The following is a 20637-nucleotide window of genomic DNA, read 5'->3' on the forward strand; positions in this document are numbered from 1 at the left end:
TTTCTTCTCTCCCTTACTCCCTCCGTCTCCCCCTGTCCAGCAGCATTTAAGCCTGTTCTTTACACTTCCATCTTAAAAGTAAGGTCCCACTTCCCTCTACAAGTCCTGTCTCATCTCTCCTCTTTCCACAGACTTACCCCAAGGGGCAATGATCCTTGCCCCATTCCTTACCTCTCCTGCTACGGCTTTCACTCATCCCTCTTCCTTTTGTAATCTGGCACCCACCTCCACCACTCCCCTAACGACTTTAAATGCTAAGGTCACAGGTGACCTCCAAGATGCTCAGTCCACAAGTCCTGACCTGTGTTGTTCCCCACTGCATGTGGTACTGACTACCTCCTCTCTTTCTTCAGCTGCAGGGATGTTAAGCCTTTCTGGATTTCTGCAGGCTGCAAGCTCACTGCTGCATTCCACCCTGCCCATCTCTGAACACTGGAGTTGCTCAAGGCTCAGTTGTATGTCCTTGTCATCTCCCCCCTCTGTTCCTGCCCTCTTGTGGCTAGCAGTTACCCCACCTATGGCTCCTTGTCCTGAATATGAACCTCCAGGCTGGATTCCCTCCAAGTTCCAGATTCATGGATCCTCTGCCTCTGTGGCAGCCCAGATTCAAAACTGAACTCAGGATATTTCTTAAACAAGTCTTCCCCCTATGTCCCCTATATCAGCAACCCTTACAGTGACTCTGAGAGTCTTCCTCTATAGGTTCTACTCAACCTCCCACGTGGGAGCTACCTTTGTTTGCTCATTCTGTCTCCTAAATATTTGCCTTCCCTCCATCTCTGTGGCCACCCCATCTGCTTGAGGTACCATCATCTCTCCCCTGGACAATGAATCTGCTCCCCATTATGTGCAATTCAGTCTTCTCCAAGATATTTGCACCACAGCAGTCACAGGTTTCAAGATACTTTCAATCATGTTCTTCTCCTTAAAATCCCGCATCTGTTTCACATTTTCCTAAAGTCACAATTTCCTAAAGTCCAATTCTTGCTATGTCTCCAAGTCTCTTGGTGGTCTGGCTCCTGTTGCTTAAACTCCCTTACGACCCCCCTTCCACTCTGCCCTTCCTTCACACTGACCTTCTTTCAGTGCCTTGGACACACAAGCTTCTTGCCTAAGGACCTTTGCACATGCTGTTCATTCTATCTAGGGGCCCTCTAACCCTTCTTCACCAAGTTAACTCCCGCTTACCCCTGTAGCCCTGGCTTAAATTTCAATCATTGAGAAAGCTTTCCCAGAATCCCCCCTTAGACTATCCTGTATCCTGATCATTTGTAATAATGTGACATCTGCATTCTGTGCTAGAATGTACATTCCCTTTATTGACTAGAGTACAGGTGCTCAGCAATTACTGTCTGACAACTAAGAGTTCAGGATGGCTAAACTTGTTGGAGATCACGCAGCTTATCAAGAGTAGGTTGCATCTTAAACCCTCTTAGACTATTTTGGTGCCTCTGTCATCAGGCCCATGACACACAGACTCCCTTTATCAAAGTATAGATCACCTCTCAGCCTAACTGCTGGTGTAATGGTTTCTCTGCCTGCTAGACTGGAAGCCTCTAAAGCTGTCCTATTTGTTCCTGTGTCGAGGCCTTCTTGCTCAGTTTCTGGCATATGGGGAGGAGGGATGTTGGGAATGTTTATTGCTTGACTCTCTGTTGATGAGTCCCCCAGTTTCATTCCCAGCGTCACTTTCCTACCAGGCACCAATTTCATTCTTCATTTCATCTACGGAGTGAGTCTTCTTTTTATTTTCATCCTAAGTTAAAGTTAAATATTTTAAAGTAACATTTACTAAAAACAAAACAAAACAAAAACAACGAAGACCAGCAAATAATTAAGGGAAACCCAAAAGGAAATAAGACAAAAACATAAAATACAAGAACCTAGAAATAGTTGAGCATAAGAAGTTTGGCCCACTGTGGTCTGTGTGGGCTGAGCAGTCACAGATCCAGTGCCTCTACCCAATTCTGCCCCTTTGGGCCTTTGGTCAACTCTCCACCCTCTTACTCCCATGTCTGGGCTCAGCCCTAGTTAGGGCAATACGTTCCTGGATAGATTCACTACCTGTCCACACTCTGGTTGACAAATCTGGAGAAACACTTTTAAGGTGACTGGGAACTCATCAGTCATTGGGAAACTAAAGTTCAGAGAGTCAGGAGTGTGGACAGTGGGGGTCCTTGTTTATGTCACAGACCCAGGCTATGCCCATGTATGCTAAGCCTGTATGTACTTTCCCCCAGAATGCTGTGCAGCCTTGGCCAAGCAATTGACCTCCCTCTGGATGTGGGAGGAGAGCACAGGCTGGCACTGGGTTGGTGGGAGGGGGGTGAAGGTAGGGGGGCCAAACTGATGGAGCCAAACTGGCAAGGCTGAGGCTGAACTCTGGAGGAAGGTGGGGCCAATGGGACTGGGGCAGGACAGAACAGCAGGTTCTTGTCAAACACACAATTTAATTCTGAAGCTGTATTCCTCGTGCCTGGGAGATTTTCAGCTTGCTATAGTGTCATTTACAGATGGATTTGCAGCGGTGAATTACAAGTTTGTAAGCAACAGCTTCTCTGACGCCTCAAAGAAAAAAAAGCCTTTTCCCTCTGCAAATTATAAATTCATAACTAACAGTGTTATCCAACTGAATGCAAAACAAATTCATTACCAGCTACATTTTCCCATTGAATACCAAGTGAATGAACTGCACAGGGTTTGTGTGGATCAGGAACATATTAAAAGATGGGGACAAAACAGCCCTTCTCCTACTTGCTTCTTCTTTGTGTCCTTTCTGGACCACCTCAAGAGGACCCTAAATGCAGGCAGAGTTGGATGAGTGTACAGTACTTGGATGATAAGGAGGCTGGAGGTTATGGTGGTGATGATGATGATGGTGTTGATGGTAATAGTGATGGTAATGGTGGTGGTGATGGTGGCGACAGTGATGATAGTGGTGGTGGTGGTCGTGGCGGTGATGGAGGTGATGGGATACCACAGCAGGTGATTATCACTTTGTTATAGCACCTGTGCATCTTTTGTATAATTATTAGAATTGCTGGGGTCTTCTCTTAAGATATTACCTTGTGAAAGCTCACAGACCGAAGTTCTTGTAAATGGCAGGACATTCCCTGACAAGGGAAATCATTCATATTGTAACCAGAAGTGGATACTTTGAGCAGAGACCAGAATGAGGAGATCTAAGTTTAGTTACTGGAGTAGGGATTTCCTGTGTCTGCACAGTATGTGAGTCTCTTGAAACCAGTCTTCAAAGTACTGAGACATTTAGATGGATGTTCCTGGGTGTGTGGGGGTGATCGAGACAGAACCCACAATGCAAAGGCAGCTTGGGTCAGTATGGGAGGGTGGAAGTCATACTTTTAAACTCAGATTATCTAGCTCTATCTGACTCTGTGGTGTTTCCCTAAAAATGCTCCTTGAAGCTCAGTTTTTTCCTCTAACCTTCACCTTAGAAAATCAGAAATTACAAATAAAAACCATAATTTACTCCACTACTACCACTTTGGGGTAGCATGGCCAGAAACTCAACCCCTTCTCCCATTTCACAGTGGATGGAAAATCATTCATTTAGAACCTCTGAGCATTTAGTAGAAGAGACCAAAAATTTGGTGTGGTAGAGAAGAAGAAATAGTTCACACTATAGCCACATGTGCAACTTTTAAGAAAGAGCAGGGATCCAAGCTCTTAAAGGCCTTCCTGTACCCCTGGCCCCCACCAGGGAGCTTTCTCCTCCCCCGCCCCTTCTCCCCCCTTGACTTCTCTCCCCTTCAGCTGACTTTCCTTTCCCTCTCCTTCTCGGATCATCTTTCTCTGCCATCTTCCTCAGGATCAAAATTAATTCCTCTCTTTGTCTCATACTGAGTAGTGTGCAGCCATTATGTATCTGTTAATATATTTTTACCTGTTTCATGAACACATTCATATCTTTGGAAACAGGAGATTATCTATAAATGCTGATATGAAACCTGCTTCGCTCATTAACAATAGTCAGAATATTTTATGTAAACAGATAAATCCATATTTTCTATTTTTATGGCTGCCTATTGGTCCATAGATTTCTTTAAATACCATCTCTTTTTTAGTACAGTTAGGTGGTTTCTAATTTTTGTTATTATAACACCCACACATCATCTTTGCACAGTTATTTAATTATTTCCTTAAGATAGTTTCTTAAAGGTAGAATTTCTGAGAATGCACTTTCCAACGGCCTTTGTTGTACTGTTAAACTACCACTCTTCAGAAAGTTTGTGTCAATTTATACTCTCATCAGCAGCTTCTATTACTATCCCGTTTACTACACATGTTCTAGCTTTGTCTCAACTGTGCCTTGAGGAAGTACAGAAAGAGACCCTGTGCTTACTTTGGTGGCAACAATGTCAACTGGTGCGAGTTTTCCCTAAATGATGAAGCATCGCAGGGACAAGAATGGAGGTCATGTGATCCAGCTGCTTCTTCCCTATGTGGGTTCTCCCACTGCTTCCTTGGAAGGATTTGAAATTAATTGATTGATTAATTGATTTTATGGCAGCAGACATCATTTTCCTTCACATGACGGTGATGAGTGCAGTGGTAGGGTTGGTGACGAAGAGTGATCACATACTTGGGATGGTGAAGGGAACAGTGGTGGTAATGGGGTGCCAATGCCAATGATAGAGATGGTGTGGTATTGATAGTAGGGTGCTGGTTACTGTGGTGACCATAGGGATGATGGTGGTGGTAGTGAGCTATGATGTTGCTTAGAATGGCAATGGCAACGAGATGGCCATGGTGGTGTTGCCATTGACTATGGGGTAGCCCTGAGAGTGCTGGTATTTGATGATGGTGGGGAGAAGCAATGCAGTGATAGAAAGGGCACTGGTAAAACTCACAGCGGGGATGGTAGTGGTGAAGGCAGTGGTAGTGGAATATTGGAGAAGTTCCTGGTGATAGTTCTGGAGTACAAAGATGAAGGTGAAACAAAGTAATGACGAAGAACACAAGACAGGGTTAAATAGGGGCCAGAGGCCTTGGCTATGGGAAATAGCATGGTCTAGTGCTTAGAACAGTGAGGATAGTGGGTGCTGGAAGGGTCTTAAATGTGGCAAGAGAAGGGCAGGGCTGAGATATTTTTGGACCTTGGGAGAAAGAGGGGCCAAAGCTGAGTTGCTAAGGACAGAGGAGGAGAGGAGAGCTGAGCTATTGGCTACACTGCTGGTCTCAGAGGGGAGCAGACAGGTACACCCACTCCTTTGGAGTACGAGCAGGCATTGCAGGTCAGCTGGCAGCATGGGGAGGGCTTGGGACGTCCTTCACTCTGCGTCAGCCCCGCTGGGAATCCCTGCTTTTGACCTTGATTGAGAGGGAGTGAGTCTAGAGCAATGGTCCAGTACTCTGGCTCCCTCTCTGACCCCACTCCCTGCCACCCAGCAGCAATCTGAGTCTGTGAGACAAGCACCGACCCAGTAGCAGGGCCTGGGAAAGAACACTTGGCCGCTTCTCCAGGGGCAGCGTGAGGCCTGTATGGTAAGTGCACAGAAGCTGCAGGTCCTCCCCGCCAACCCATCCCCCACAAGGAGCTGGAGAAACTTCAAGGAGGTGGAGACTTGTGTCTGGGCACCTGCATCTTGGGCATCATGGGGTTAACCCATCCCTAAGGAGGAGGCTAGGTCTTCTCCTCACTCCTACACAGAAGCCACTGAGGCCATGTGGGGGCTCACTTTGGGAGGAACAATTTTTTCCTCCCATGTTAGTGATACTGGTGACCTCACAGGTTTCCATGGTGACAAGACCAAGGAGCCAGGGGAACTTGGTGAATTAGGCCAAACAAACCCACCTCCCAGAATCTTCTCCTGGACTCTGGAGTTAGGAGAGGGGACTCAAGATAATCAGTGAGCTTGAAGAAGGCAGGGTGGGGGCTGGGACAGGAGCAGAGTCTGAAAAAGAAATCTGTGCTTTCCTTTCCCTTCCCAGCCCCACCCCGGTCCGACCTGGAAAATTCTCTGCCGAGGGTGTGATGCTGAATGGGGCCCCTCCCAGGGACACCCGGATGGTCACACAACACCCGTAGGTGACAGGAAACATTAATGCTAGCTGTCAAGGCAGGTGAGAAGGTGAAGGCAGGTGTGAAATACAACAGCAGGGTGGGTTTGCAAGCAGAAGGAGGTCAGTACCTATTTGGAAATGGGGGCTTGCTATTTAAAACTTGGTTTTCTAAGGAGCAGCCAGGGGCTACTGCATGAGAATCTGGGCTGTGGAGACCAAGTGAGCAGGGTTGGAGTCCAGGTGTAAATAAGGCCTCTGGCCACGTGGCAGATTCCATGGAACATCAGAGATAAAGCCTAAGGAGGTGCTCAATGTCCATTTGCCTCCTCTCTCTCGCCCTTCCTCTCCTACCCACCACTGGCTCAACCTGGCTTCCCAAGGAATCTGAAGCATTGCCCCTCATGAATTCCCTGGTTTGAGGTATACTTTGACCCTTATGTAATCCAGTGACCGAACTGCCTTTGTACCAGTGCTGAAAATCCCACCCCAGAATGCAGCTTCCTTGCTCCAAGCCTCGCTCTACATGGGGACATCTCACCAGGAGGTGACTGTCCCTTCCCTGGGTGGGGGCAGCAGTACTGAGGGGAGGGGAAAGCGATTATGTTTAGTGCAGATGGGGCCAATGAGTGAGGACAAAAAAGAATGGGGGCCGGGTCAAGGGCGTGTGCTACCCTGAATTGTTGGCCAGAGGTCATGCCTTGGGTTGTGGGGTCTCCCTGAAGGTGAGGGCTGGACAGCCGAGAGGTTACCAGCATCTGAGAGGAGCTGTACCTGAGTGTCAGGCCATGCACGCACCCTGGAAAGTGGGAGACCTCGTGAGAGTGGGCCCTCGGAGCTAGGTAGCCAGTATAGCTCCTTCTGGGTGCCTCCAACAGCATTCTTTCATCCCAAGTAAGACACTGACCCTTCCCAGGACCCTGGAGGAAGAGAGCTGGGGAGTGAGCCACGGGTCTTGGAGTGGTTGGCTGGGTGTGCCTCTTTGTCACGGACAGGTTCTCTTGGGAAATCTGTTTTAATGTATCCAGAGGAGCAATTTGTAATCAGCCCATCAAATCTTCAGGAACACTTTTAGCCCACATCTTGCTTGCTGGTAGTCTGTGCCCTAGAGACAAGAACATTCCCCATCAAGTTCTGCAGTCCCCTACCTGGTATCCAGCACACTAGACCCAGGGTGGGTCCTGCCCCTCAGGGCCTCCAGGCTCCAAAGCACCGATAACTGCCCCATCGATGGTCCTGAGCTGTTGTCTGGGGCTGGTCCGGGGCTGCTGGGGACCAGCCCAGGGACTGGGTAGTCCCTAATAGGGCTTCTCCCAGTCCAAATCTGCTGTTGCCAGTCCTGAGATGCTCCAGAAGTCTACTCCTTCTTTTTCTGTCCCCTCGGCTCCACCCTGAGTCCCATCTTCCCTTCTCCCCTCCAGCCCCAGGCCCCTGGTGCTTGGAGCTTGTTCTTGAACTTTGTGTTCCCTGGGGTACTTGCTCACTCCATTTGCTCTGGGTGTGGCGAATACTGAAATGCCCACATCGGGGACATCTTTTCCTTCTTTTGTTTTCCAACTGGATTTTTAAAATGCATTTCATTTGATATTGGTCCTTTTACTAACCTCTTTCAAAAATCTCGTTAGTTTTTCAATGAACAAATAATGATAGCAATTTCTCTTATCCAAATTTCTCCTTCCTTTTGTTTTTACTTTTTAATGCACTATTGTATTGGCTAGAACTTCCAGAACAATGTAAATTAATTGTGGCATTAGCAGGCATTCTTGTGCCACTTTGACTTAAATAGGAGAACCAATTGCTAGTGTTTTATTGCTAAGAATAATGTTGACTGTTGGTTGCAGATATATAGTTTTTTATTATGTCAAGTAAATGTTCTCTTATTTTTATTTTACTAAGAGTTTTCAACAAAATGGATGTTCAGTTCCATCAAACGTGTTTTGGTGTCTGTTAAGATTGTCACGTAACTTTTCCTTTCTAGTAATTGACATGATTAATTATATGGATTGGTTTTCTGATATGTAATCATCTTACCCTGTTGCATTTGTAATGTAGCCATCTGTGAATGGGGAGATCTGTTGCCTGAGAGAAATCTGGCTGAACAGCGTGCCCCATGGCAGTGAGCTCACACTCTGGCCCCAGAACCGCCATGATACCTAGGGGCTTGAGCGGAGGCTTTCGAGAGGTGCATGGGGTGTCATTGGGCTCAGAGTGATCTTTTCAAAGTCTGATAGACTGGATGACTTCCTCAGTAGCTCCTCATTGCCTTGAGCAGAAAACTAAGGTTCTAGGTTTGCTATCTAAGTCTTCACAATCGAACTACTTCCAAACTTCTCCCCCCATCACTACATAATCTCCCCTCTAACAAAGTGGAAATCCTGGCAAGTGGCAAACTTGTATCTTTTTCTGTGCTCCTCAGCCTCCTCATGATTTCCCCCTGCCTGGAAAGCCCTCCCTACCCCTCTTCCCCAGGTAGGACTGTTTCTTCTGGAAGGTTTCTTGTACCCCGCAGGCTGGCTTAGTAGCCCCTCCCAGATACCACTGCCCCTGGTCTCATGAACCCTTCCGGCACTTACAGGTGGAAGGTCGTTTCCACATGCCCATCTATTCCCAGGTGCTCTGGGAGTCTGAGGACCAGCCTGGTCTATCTGGGGCCCATCTCCCAGTGCAGGCCCTGCACCACAACCAGTGCTCCTCTGTCAACCCTAGGTTGAGCTCACCCTAAAGACATCTGTGAACCTGTTCCTGAGTTCACATTCATGAATGCACCCTGCTTGGATCCCCATCCCTGGTCAGTGAACCCCCAGGGCATACAGTCCAGGCTCCCACAGTGGTAGGTGTTGAGAGGCCCTCAATGCTGGTCTTGCTGGCAGTGGCAGCTCCCTGGAGCCTCTTTAGAAAATGCATTCGGCCTTGTTTCCTCCTCATAATCAATGGCTGAGCACAGCATGGGGGCCCCAGGGGAGAGTGTTCCCCCAAAAGTTGCTGCCTTTGGAGATGCAGGGAGGAGAAGCCAAGTGGGCCCAGGAGGGACCACATGACTGGGGATAGAGGGGAGGGAGAGAGCCAGAGGAGCATTGATGGGCCATGTCCCCAGGGTTTCCTGCACATCCCAGGGGCTGCCACCAAATCTAGGTCTGGCAACAGTTCTACTACCTCTGCCTCTCCATGGGGTCTCAGGCTTGAACCTTGCTCCTGCTGGGGTTTCTTCACCCCAATATTGACAAGATCCATTTTCAACTATCTGCTCCCCCCGCCTCCCAACCATTCTCCTGGCCACTAGTTGGCCAGTTAGAGTTTTCACCTCTCTGTAGACGTTGCTATCAGAAGGAGGACTACTTGACTGCGAAGAAACCCAGGAGTGGTACGGGGGAGCCCAGACCTGCCTCCTCCCTTTTGTACCCCAGCAGTAGTCCTAAGTTATACAACACATCTGTCACGCATAAGAATCTGATGAGTGATCAGGTGACATGACCTACAGGGTACTGGGTCAGATGTGCAGTGGAGGTGGGCAGGCCTGGGTTCAAATTCCAGTTCCACTCCTTGTGATCTTGGGCAGGTTATTTAACCTCCAGAGCCTCCATTTCTTCATCTGGGGGACAGAATGCCCACCTCAGTGCTGCTGGGGGTGAAATGACTGACAGCCTGTAAAGCCTTCAGCAAGTGTCTGACACAGTAGAAGCTCAACCAATCTTAGCAGATTTTATAAATTACAGGTCAGAGCAGGCTGGGCCAGAGCTGTCACCTCACACCTTGTCCCCATGGGTGGCGCATCAAGTTGTTGAACCTTTCCTCAGCCTGGGCTTGTGTCAACCAAGGAGCTCTCTGCAATGAGTGCTAATTTCAGTCACATAGACCCAGATAGCTAGAGTTTCTGAGTTTGGGCTCCACACTCTGAATACCCTGGCAGACTCTTACTTATTTAACAAACCTTTAAATTATGCTTAGTTATAAGCACAATTGCGCACAGTTATAAGCCCACAATGTATGTTAATTTCATATAAATAATAACAGATTTATTCATATTCACTTTAATCCTTCTACCAACCACATGGGGCAGATACTATTTTCATGCCCATCTTACAGATGAGGGAACTGATCAGTTCATGACTTGTCCAACTAGCAAGTGGGCAAGCCACTTTCTGCCAGGAGGGACACTATTGACCATGTTCCCACCCCCAGGAAACAAAGACTGGACTCCATGGTGGGGTCCCGGAGGACATCTGGGGCACCTGAGCCTGTCATCTCCCCGCATTTGGAACTGGGACAGAGGAAGCATTCTTGGGGGGCTATGACAGCCTGTGACAGGGCACAACAGGAGCCTCAGCTTCATCTTACAATAGCCTCCCATATTTATAGTCTTGTACAAATGCCCATCACTGCCTGCCACAGCTCAGGCCACAGCAGGTATTTCCCTGGAGAGAGGACAGTGGAAACTTGGAACAGGAGAGCTCTTTATTATTCAAAATAACCACACTATTTAATTTACTATTAATAAGAGCTCTTGAGTCAACCTTCTCTTGAAGAGAAGTGAGAACTGTAAGAACGTCCTTCCTCCCCCCTCCTCCCTCCCTGCCTCTCTTCCTTAGAATACTGACAACTCAGTCACGAAGGATTGAGCTGTTTGGGGGGCTGGGGTGGGAGAAATTGAGGCAATGAATGCAATTCACTTTGCTGTTCCTTGTGGGTTCCTGGAAGCCACCACCCTCTGTTCTCACCAGGGGAAGAATGTGGCTTCTGTCCTCAGAGTCAGGGTTCAGAGGCCTGGGGGCCATTTTCCAGCTGAAGCAAGGGAAAGCTGGACTCTGTAATCCTTGCCCTCCTTTTTCTTGAGGGCAGATGTGTATGGGGTATGTAGGTAGGTACAGCTTCAGGCCCCAATCTTCTGCCCTCTGCTTCCTGTGTGTGTGTTTGGGGAGGGGGGCAGGGGGTGATGTGTAAGAAAGAGCACTTCCCAAACGAAGCAGAGCCAAGGCAGAGACATGAACCCCTACCTGGGCAGTGTTTGGCTTGGAGTTCAGAAGATTCTAGGGGACCTGAGAACTGCCTTCAAAGAACTAGAGGGATCTGGTTTCTCATCACCAGGTTTTGCAAAGGACCTTCTCTTCCAGGTGCCAAGTGCTGTTGCCCCAGTCTCTGTGGAACCCCCAGAATGGCAAGGCTATGGACAAGAACACAGCTAATGCCAGTGTAAGGCAGTGCTTCTGGCAGTTTTAGTGGAAGCTGTAGGAGGCAAGGACTTGATTGGCCTGATTCAGAGCCAGGTGAGACCTCTGGGTCCAGAGATAAGAATCCAAAGACTCTCCTTCAGAATTGACTTTGGCCCTAGGCTGATATTTAGGATGGCCCCCAGGTTCCCTTATTGCAGTCCCTATGTGATCTGTGGTGTGTTGTGTGGCCCACTAAGGATGATCTGAGAAGGTGGGGTCTTTTTTTCCCTTCTAACTGACTGTCCAGAGCTGGAGTACCAGGGCTATCCCCACAGGCTGTAGGACGATAGTCTCAGAGCTGTACCCCAGCACCTGCCCCCCACCCTTCTCCATCCCCAGAGAGAGCCACCAGCCTCCTCTCCTCTCCTCTCCCCTCTGCTTACAGACCGAGTCCTAGATCTCCTTAGGTGATTGAAGAGTCCTTTGTAACACTGCTATGGGGTTGTTTCAGCCTGGTTGATGTGATACTTGAACTTTCTTAATCTGCCAGAGCTGGGTCCCACATACCTGCACGCACATACACTCCTAACCACACTTGCATGCACGCTGGCTCTCATTGTGAGGGCCCCACTTTTTATTCAAGGAGCAGTCTCGGGTGTCTGAATGGATGCTTGAAGACTCCGTCTTTGCAATTAACACGCTGCTGCAGTATTATTAGTCTCTGATAGGCAGGTCTGCCTTTGCCAGAGACTATAAATATGTGGGGCCAATGACTCAGCAAATCTGTTGCTATTTTTCTTCCAGGTCCGCATGGATCTGTGTCTGTGTACACCATGGCCTCATCTCCCAGCAGCTCCCATGGCTTGTATCCATGGAAACGCTGTCCTCCCCAACTACAATACTCTGGCTAACAAGACTAGGAGTCTCCCCAGCCCTCTGCCCACCTTGGAGAGAGGCATGGATCACAAGGGCTCACAGAGAGCAGGAGGGTGACCCTGATGGAGGCCCTGATGCCACTTTCTCAGTTACTTTGAAGTCCAGGCAAGGCCTGGCATCCAAGCCCTTTCCCTGCTGGTCTGCGGTGAAGGCCTTATCACTTGTTCAAGGTACATGACCTGGGGTGGAGAGCCTGGGCCCTCGTTGCAGTGAGGTTGGTAGGGCAGTTCCTGAGAGCTGTGGGCAGTGTGGCATGTAAAGCAGGGAGGGGCAATGGCCTTTGGCAGTGGGGAACATGTGGGAGAGGGAGACTGGGAAATAGGGAAGTAGCAGTGGCAATGAGAAGTGGGAAGGAGATCAAATTTGGTATAAAACTTAGAGGCCTTGTCTCCTGACCCTGACAGTCAAAAGAGGCTACGAGAGAGAAGACTTTGGAATTGTTTCCTCTTTCCCTCCCTTCTTTCCTTCCACCAATATCCACATTTGCTTACAATGTGCCAGGCCCTGTGCTGGAAGGGGCATGCAGAGATGAATCAGAAACAGACATTTTCCTCGAGGACTCATGGTCTGGGGGAGAAGACAGGCTTGCCATGGTCAGCAAGTTCAGGGCTCCTAAATGTCAGGGTGGAGCACGGGGGCACGGGATGTTGGGTAGAGCCACCTATGGGAGCTGCTGCTCAAGGAGGAGGAAGATGAGGCTGGCGGGGGAGGTGCTGGGACATGAGAGGGCGTTTCATGTGGACTGGCAGCACTGGGGAGCAGGTTGGGAGAGACTCACACAGCTCTCACTCTGGCTCCTCTTAGTGCTGCCTTGAGAAAGCAACCCAAGCTTCCTGGCCTATAACATGGGAAGCCATAATCCCTAGGTCACAGACTAGAGTTAACAAAAACATTGGGTCCCAATATAGTGAACATTTATTATGCTAATTGTATACCAGAACTGTCTACATGCCCGGTCCTCTTGGGGTTGTTTCACAGAGTTAAGTGAGGAGGCTGGGCCCGCAGATGTCTAGAGCCCAGCATATTTAGGCTTTTGTCCTCAAAGTTTCCCAATTTTTCCTCTTCCTCAGTTTCCCCATTTCTAAGCAGGGAGAAGTTTCCAACAGGTCTCAGAAGTGAAGGAAGGGATTTGGAAGCATTCAATGATGGGAATGCAGTGCTGCTCTCCACTTTCCCTGCTTCTCCCCACTGCCAGGCTGTGGTATATAGAGGAGCAGAGACCCAGCCGCCCTGTCAGAATGTCCAGTGTGGCTGGAGACCCAGCACAACATGCAACGCGGACACAGAGCAGCAAGGCTGGGCTCCCACGTGTGCCCTTCTGCCGCTTTTCCTGATTCCCTTTTTTTTGGGGTCAGGGGAAAAGTCTGAGCTCTAAGGACTTCTGGCCTCCATGCCACTTAGGCCCTGGTTCTCAAAGCCTTGGGCAGGCTGGAGAGCTGAGATGATGGGATACCCTGACTGACTATCCCCTTCTCACATGAGGAAAGTGGGGTTCTGAGGGTTTCAGGCCTGGCCCAAGTGCCCCAGGTGCAGGTGACAGCGCAGGATGCCAGTCCAGCGCAGTTACTCCAGGGCCCACGCTCTCCCCACGGCTCCCCACCCTGCCCCCTGGAACCCTGGTAAACCTCCTCAGGGGTTACCTTCTTGGATCCTTCAGGAAGTAGAAGGTATAAATAATATGAGGGATTATGAAGTGAAAAAGAAGTTGCAGAACAATATATGCAGGGTGATTGTGGCTGAGTATAAATCAACTTGGAGACATTATGTGTATATGTATATGAGAGCAAATGCACAGAAGTGGATCCAGAAGGACTGCATCCTGCTGTTTGAAGAGTACCCATCTCTGGCTGGGGAGGGGAGTACAGGCCGGGTAAAGGGGGCATGTTCCCTTGTTGTTCAACACAGTTCTGAATTGGTTAAGCTTTTATAGCAGCAAGAAAGCATTTGTGTATTACTTGCATAATAAAAACATTGGGCACAAGAAGAATGTTTCTGCCCTGGTGACCACCTCCCTTTGCCAGGAGCAGAGCCATGTGAGGGCTGGAGCATGTGGTGACCTTTGGGAAGGTCCAAGTCTGCAGTCCAGGTAGTCTGATTCATGGGAACTTTTCAAACCACACGGCAGGTTTTGCTGGAAGACTCCTTGCACTTCATCTGTTTTTCAACTTCGAGAACCCATTTTACAGATGGGGATCTTTAAGTTCAACAACAGCTTAGCCCAAGGTCAGAAAGCACCACTGCTGTGGCTTCCAAAATAGCAAGACTCAGGGAAACATGAGCTTATTTTCAGACAGGCCTGAATATGACTTTGCACAGTCCATCATAGATTCCCTGAGCCAAAGCTTTCTTATCTGCACAAGGAGGGTGATACATCCACCTTGAAGAGTTTTGGGGAGGTTTGAATGAGACTAAGGTTGCTAAGTGGCTGTTATTCAGCCATCTTTTGCTCTTTCTTCATGTAAGGGATGCTGTTCTGAACTCAGCATGGTGCAGATCAGGCACAGCCTAGGGCTGAAACCAGGCTTGGCCAGGTAGAAACAATGACCACATGCTGAGTGCATGCTAGGTAGCAAGAATCATGCTCAGGGCTCTACATATAACCCCTTTAATCCTAGTCCTACTCCCTATCTCTGAGGTTGGCACTACCTGTTATTATCCTCACAGATGTGGGAGTGGAAGTGTCCAGGTTATGTTGACCTCATAAAATGACTTAGGAAGAATTTCCTCTTTTGTTCTATTATTTTGAAGATTTTGTGTAAAAAGGTTTATTTGTTTTTCCTTAAATGTTAGTCAGGATTTACCAGGAAAGCCATCTAGGGATGGAATTTTCTCTGTGAGAAGAGTTTTGATTATAAATTTGATTTCTTTGGGAGTTTTAGAAGCATTTCTGTTTTCTATTTCTTCTCATGTCAGTTTTGATATACTTCCTTTCCTTTAAGAAGATAATAACAATTTGGTAGAGTAACCAAGCCTACTTACTGTGTGTAGTAACCCAGCAGCATATCCACTCTAGGCTTAGAGCATGCCAGTTCTCCTGGCACTGCATGTGGGTGTCCAGGAGTATTCTCCTCCCCCCACAGAAGCTAAGAGGCCAGGATGGGTGTCAGTGCCACCACCTTGAGTGGGAGCCGAGTTCTTCTGAAATGCCAGACACATGGATTGGGGCAGGAAGGCCTGGAAAGGGTGACGCTTGAGGCTGGAGGAACTGTCTAAGGTCTCAGACTACCTGGAGAGCCAGAGGGATCAGAGCACCAGGACATCCTCATCAGTGGGCCCAATGAGCACCTGGCTGGTATTCAGGTTGGTGACGCTTACAGAGGGAGAGAAAGGGAACAAGTATAAAGAAGAGCAAAAAGGGTGAGTATTTTATGGGTTTTCCTTTCCAGACCAGATGGTTGCAATCACAGTGAGTGTCCCTATCCCTGCTTCCTCCTGATCGCCAGCTCCCAAATCTGAGTCCCCAGCTCCCAAATCTGAGTCCTGGAGGAGGTGATTTTAATTGCAAACTCTGAGGGATTCCCCCATAATCACCTCTCCAGCTCTCCAGCTTAGGAAATGTGGGTACCTGTTTTGTAGTTCACTCAACATTTTGGACTTGATTCTCTTTCCTTACTAGACAACAGGTCTGGGTGGGGGTAAGCGGTGAGGGGTTTAGGAGCAGAACCTACTTTATTATCTTGGCTCCAGGCTTACATTCTCTTCCTGCTCTATGAAGTTGTTAGGAGCTAGGCCTGTGGATGGAAATACCCATCCCTTAGTCTAGCTTTCTGGGAATGATGCCCAAGGATCCCCTATGTAAAGATGTTCTATTCCCTGTGACACTTGACACAGCAAAGCTGCTCTGCATGGCATTGGGATCTCAAGGGGTGTTCAATAAACCCTGAAACAAATGGGCAAATGAACAATGGCTCACTGAATGACTGGAACACCTACAATATGTGCCCAAAGCTCACAAGACACCTTGTCTGGTGAGCGGGGTTTGGCATTGCATAAAATGTCACATTTTTGGTGATAAATCCAGTGCTAAAAGTGGTCCAGGATGTTGTGGGGCATGAAGGAAAAGGTCTAATCAAACCTAAGGGGTGCAGTGAAGGAGATGGCAGTGATTCCTTAGAAGGGGTGCCATAGGCTAAGTCTTGAAGGATAAATAGCAGTTCACCAAGGGGTTGGTGGAACTGCAAAAGAGTGCAGAGGGTAACAAATGTACATGCAGTTACACAGGGAGTCAGAGACCATGCGGTTCTTCCGTCAGTCTATTAGTCAAGTTATTACACTCAACACTCAGCCTAATTTCCAGGGCATTTGCTGCTCCAAGAAGGTCCTAGACTCATAGTGCTTTGGAAGCTCAGGGTCCCAACATCCCCTATGAACACTAAGCTTAGAGGAAAGATGTCTTTATCCACCTGGCAACCATTTCTAAGCTGGAGAAAGGAAATATGACAATTAAGGAGACATATGGCTGTGAGTAAAAAAAAAAATAAACTAAAACATTAGGGAGGCAGAAGGGGATTTGTTATATATTGCAAGAATTTCAGGGGTGTGCAGTATAGGGTCCTTGTGAAAGTTGCACTAGGTTCCAGACTGCAGGCTTCTGCCATCATTCCTTCTACCATCTTCATGTATGTTGCTTCAAAATAGCAAGATGGCTGTGGCAACTCCAGACCTATGTTCATGTTCCAAGCAGAAAGAAGATGGAGAGGATAAGGAATGCCGTAGACTACCCTTGAAGCCCTACCCAGAGTTTTACTTATATCTCATTGGGTAGAAGTGGGTCAATGGCCAGCTCGAACTAATCACTGGAAGGTGGTTGGGGCAAGAGGGTTGTGGAGGACTTTGGTCAACTGCAGTGCAGTAACTTACAGGAGAGCATTCACACGGAAACACACAGCCCTCAGCCCCCCTGGACGTGGGAGGGGGCTGATCCAGATACGGCTTTCTTGAGGAGTCATCCAATGTTATAACTGCCCTGCTGTGCTGTGCCCAGTGACTGAGCCTGGAAGCCCAGTGGGGAAATGAACCTCCACAAAGACCAGGCAGGGAGGAGAGCAAAAGACCATAGCTGGCCCTTCCTGGAGGGGAGGGGAGTATTTGAGAGGCAGTCTTGCACCCCAGACAATAAGACCCTCAAAACCCCAACAGAATGAGTCCAGCCTCTTCAGCTAACCAACTCTGAGGCTTCTTTGGAGCTTAGAAAAACAGACAAGAGGGGTAGAAGTAGCAGGGTTAGACTATAAACTGGGTGTAGCATAAGGGGGTTGGTCTCTTCTCTTCTATCAGTGTTAGTGTTGGAGACCCCAACCTGTCCTGACCTCCCTTATTAAGCTCTCCTCCCCCCATGGATGTTATCTGGCACTTTCTTACCCCTCAGAACCCTGAGCCTAGGAAGTCACTTATGATATTATGACTAGGAAAGGCTGGGGAAGTCTCCTCGAGACTGGGGAAGTCTCCTCGAGATTCCCCATGATTCCCCACCCAATCTCAGACAGAACCGATCCTCTCTGGGGCTGGTGAGCTGTGTCCAGGGCTGGACCTCAGACGGCCTGTGTGACCTTGGGCAAGTCAGTCAACCTCTCTGGGCTTTTAGTGACACCTGGTGGTAGCATCTGCTTGAAACCAAAGTGCTTGGGTAAAAAAAAAAAATAAATAAAGTCCTATTTCTGTCCTATCATTCACCTTCCACCAAGTCCAGGCCTGTCTCACCTCAGCATAGGACCTTCCACACATCTGATCCAGCCCTTGCCCATCCCCATTCGCCACCAGGCAGCTGTGCGGGCTGATCACAATGAAGTCAGGTGACTTCCTCAGGTGAGCAATGGCAGCTCAACCCTCCAATCTCAAGTCATAGGGCTCAGCCCTGCCTGGGACTCTCACCAGCTTCAGGACTAAACATGCTGATCACACAAAACCAGAAAATCTCTGTATTTTCCAGAAAAAGTAAGTCTTAGCTGAGTGAGGTCCTGCCTGGGATACAGGCCTCAGCTCCCATTCTCTCTCCCTTCTCTAGTGGGAGAATAGGATCTTGCCTAACCCAGAACTAGCCAGGAAGGTTTCCCTATATGCATGGACGTGTGTGTGTGTGTGTGATGCTTTTGGGTCCATCTTCCCGGGTCTTCTGCAATGGTATAGTGACCATGCACTCTCTCTGGCTGCAGGGCAGGGCAAGGGGCCCTGGTGTTTGAATTTGAGATGAGTGCCCAGCCTCATGGTTATCCATGCTTACCGTTTCTTGGCTTTCTTTCCCATCCCTTGACACTAACCCTTTGCCCTCCCACCACCCAAACCTGCTCTTGCCCAGAGATCTTTTGGTTAGAAGGGAGCTAACAAACCATGGCTTGAGACAGCTGTTATGAGTAATAAGGTGCCCAGAGGGGATTGATAGGTTGAGAAGGGCCTGCCAGGCCCAGAGCCAAGTGCTAATGGTGGAATTACAAATCAGGTCTCCATGGCCCCAAACATTTTCTCGTCCAGCCTGCCAATCTGACCCACTGGCACAAGAAGGCAATTCTGGGCAGGAAGGGAGAGCTGTCCTGAGCTATTCATATTCCCACCCAGTCATCTGGAGGTGACAGGAAGGAGACTGGGGAAGATAACCTATGGATAGCGTTTGGGAACTTAGTATGGAACCTTGCAATGTATGGCCTAGCTCCCCATCATCCAGAAGATTAAGGGTCATTAAATATCTACTCTGAGCAAGTTACTTACTACTTGAAGGTTGGATATTGGTCTGAAACCCTCCCATGAAATGTGTTCATGCCCAGGATTTGAGAACTCACCCAAAAGGCAGGGAGCCCATACAGATGCTACTTTGGCTGGAAGAAACCTGTGGCAACACAGAGCAATTTTGTTCTGACATAAACATCATGTCACTTAATCCCCTCAGCCCCATGAGGTAGGCATCATTGGCATTCCATTTCATCAATGAGAAAACTGAGGTTTAGAGAGTGTGGCTGATCCCTATTGTGTCATGTCAAGTATCAGGGCAGCTTGCCTCCTGAGGTCACCAAGGGCCTTACCCCTGCCAGAGTTCCCCACACTGGGCTCCAGGAAGCACCTCCTCTGTTGAATGAGAGCCAATAATGTGGACTTTTGAGGTCCTGGCACTGCGGTGTACTGGCCATTTTTCTCTACCTCACAGCACAGCTCTAAACCAACATTCAGTGACTCCCATCACCTCCAGGACTCCACCCACACGTGGTTTTTCTGCCATCTGCCCATCCTGCAGAAGCCACTTCTCCAGGAAGTCTTCCTGTCTATACTGTGTAACTGGGCAAGGTGTTTAACCTCTCCAAGCATCTCTGGAAACAATAAAGGAATAACAAGGCTCTACCTCAAAAGACTTGTGGTGAGGTTTTCACTAAGTGAAATAATGCACCCCCAAGTGCAGCACAGCTGAGGGTTCAAGCAGAAGGAGCCCTGCCAGCTTTACCTTCACCCTTCTTGTAGGAATTTGTGGTTTCTCTATGATATCCTAGAGAAAACTTGCACCCTACCCCCAAACCCCAGAGGCCCAGGACACAGCTCACAGCTCACATTCTTGGCCATCAGGACACCCTAGAGGTGGGCTTTCCTCCTCATCCCTGAGTGCTAATGGAGATTTCAAACCCTCTGTGTGTGTGTGTGTGTGTGTGTGTGAGAGAGAGAGAGAGAGAGAGAGAGAGAGAGAGAGAGAGAGAGAGCGCGCGCGCGCGGGCGCGCATGAGATGGGGAGGCAGGGCAGGGGCTGGGTTCCTATGCCCTCCCTGGGCCTGGTGAGAGTGCTCATTATCTCCCTTCCAAGTGAGCTAGGCCTTGGGGTGAAGCCAGCCCTCAGCCTTTGATGGGAGGAAGACTTAATTACCTTCTCAGGCAGGGGGAGAGATAATGAGAAGCAGATGAAAAGGCTGGCAAAGCCGCTGCTCCCTAGGTCCCCCAGCACCCAGCCTGCCCCCACCCCCACCCTCAACTCCACCCTCTGTGGGCTCAGGTGAAGACTTTGTACCCTGATTTACAGTGGGCCCCTGGCAGCCATGGCCCTGATGTGACACCCAGATCACCTGGCTCACTTGCCCTGAAGTCCCTTGTTAGCATTTGCTCTGTGGGTCATCCCAGCCCTGTGGGTCATTCCAGGAAGATGTGGTCAGCCTCTCTTAGAGCATACAGAGATCCTGGGACTCTTGGATGAGGAAGTGACAAAACTTCCTCAAGTTTTGAGGGCTGCTGGTGTGTATGATGGGATCCTGATGGAAGCAGAAGCAGTTGACAGCATCATCTGGGAGGGCCTGCAGGCGGGTGGTGGGTTTGCTTCCCAGGGGGCCTGCATGGAGGCCACCCCTTAGGTTTCCTTCTATCCTTTGCAGTATGGTGGGAGCTCTCTGTGTGTTCTTGGCTGTCAGTGAGCAGGGAGGATGGGTGGGCAGGAGAGAAAGAAGGTGTCAATGTGTCTGGGCAAGACCTCAAGGGGAAAGGGAGAAGGAGCTGGGCAGAACCAGCAGCCTAGGTTTTTTCTTGGGGGTGGTGCTGGGTGCTGGGGATTTTGTTTTGTTTTGTTTTGTTT

At 49.0% G+C, this 20637-nt stretch overlaps 1 long non-coding RNA gene across 3 annotated transcripts in view; it reads right to left on the reverse strand.

Moving 5' to 3' along the window:
• Window positions 1-257: 257 nt before the first annotated feature.
• Window positions 258-20637, reverse strand: part of LOC119238832 (uncharacterized) — a 66262-nt gene continuing 45882 nt past the window's right edge. For 2 of the 3 annotated variants that reach the window (XR_008549434.1, XR_005123687.2), the window contains exon 5: window positions 258-1756. This is a non-coding gene — a long non-coding RNA (uncharacterized LOC119238832). Of the gene's footprint in view, window positions 1757-6885; window positions 7127-20637 lie in introns of those variants that run through there. The other variant, XR_005123688.1, reaches the window with a different exon arrangement.

This window comes from Talpa occidentalis, unplaced genomic scaffold (genome assembly GCF_014898055.3).
Source record: "Talpa occidentalis isolate TD23 unplaced genomic scaffold, MPIMG_talOcc4v2.1 talOcc4.11, whole genome shotgun sequence".
NCBI classification, from domain to species: domain Eukaryota; kingdom Metazoa; phylum Chordata; class Mammalia; order Eulipotyphla; family Talpidae; genus Talpa; species Talpa occidentalis.